The following is a 658-nucleotide window of genomic DNA, read 5'->3' as shown; positions in this document are numbered from 1 at the left end:
AGCGCCGCTGCTTCTCCTCGTACACCTGGGGGGGGAGGGAGCACGCTGATGGAGCGCCACGGCACCCCCCCACTTCTGCTGCCCTCCCCAGGATGGGCACCCCCTGCCCACAGGGAGAGGGGCAGCATGTCCCCCTCAAGCAGAGGAGGGGTCCAGAAGGGGTGCGATGTAGTGGTGCCCTCCCTCCTCTGCTCCCCCTCCCTCAGCGTGCTGGTTCCCCCAAGACAGCACCCCCAGAGTCTATAGGGCTACCCCAGCCCCACCACCAGTGGAGAGAAGCTCCAGGTGCATCCAAGGGAGGGCACCCCAAGACGAGGCACCCCAGTCTGTACAACTGGCCCCCCAAACAATACGAGGGTCCCCCAGGGACTATACAGGACCACCCACGAGTGGGGAAAATCCCCATTCCCAGACCCACAGAAAAAAGTATCCCATACGAGGGTCCCCAAAGGGGCTCCCCCACCCCCCAATGGGGGGGGATACCCACACAAGTTGCCCCAGGGAGGGGGACAGGGACAGGACAGGGGACGCCAGTTGCGTACCTGGCAGATGGCCACCTCGTTCTCATCCAGGCTGTCACGCAGGAGCCGCAGCTCGGCTTCCCTCTCCCGCAGCTTGTCCTCCAGCTCCCGCACCAGCATGGCCTCCTCGCCGGGCA

This window comes from Pygoscelis adeliae, unplaced genomic scaffold (assembly GCF_000699105.1).
Source record: "Pygoscelis adeliae isolate BGI_AS28 unplaced genomic scaffold, ASM69910v1 Scaffold294, whole genome shotgun sequence".
Lineage (NCBI taxonomy): Eukaryota > Metazoa > Chordata > Aves > Sphenisciformes > Spheniscidae > Pygoscelis > Pygoscelis adeliae.
The sequence above is the reverse complement of the archived record's forward strand: the minus strand, read 5'-3'. Positions refer to the sequence as shown.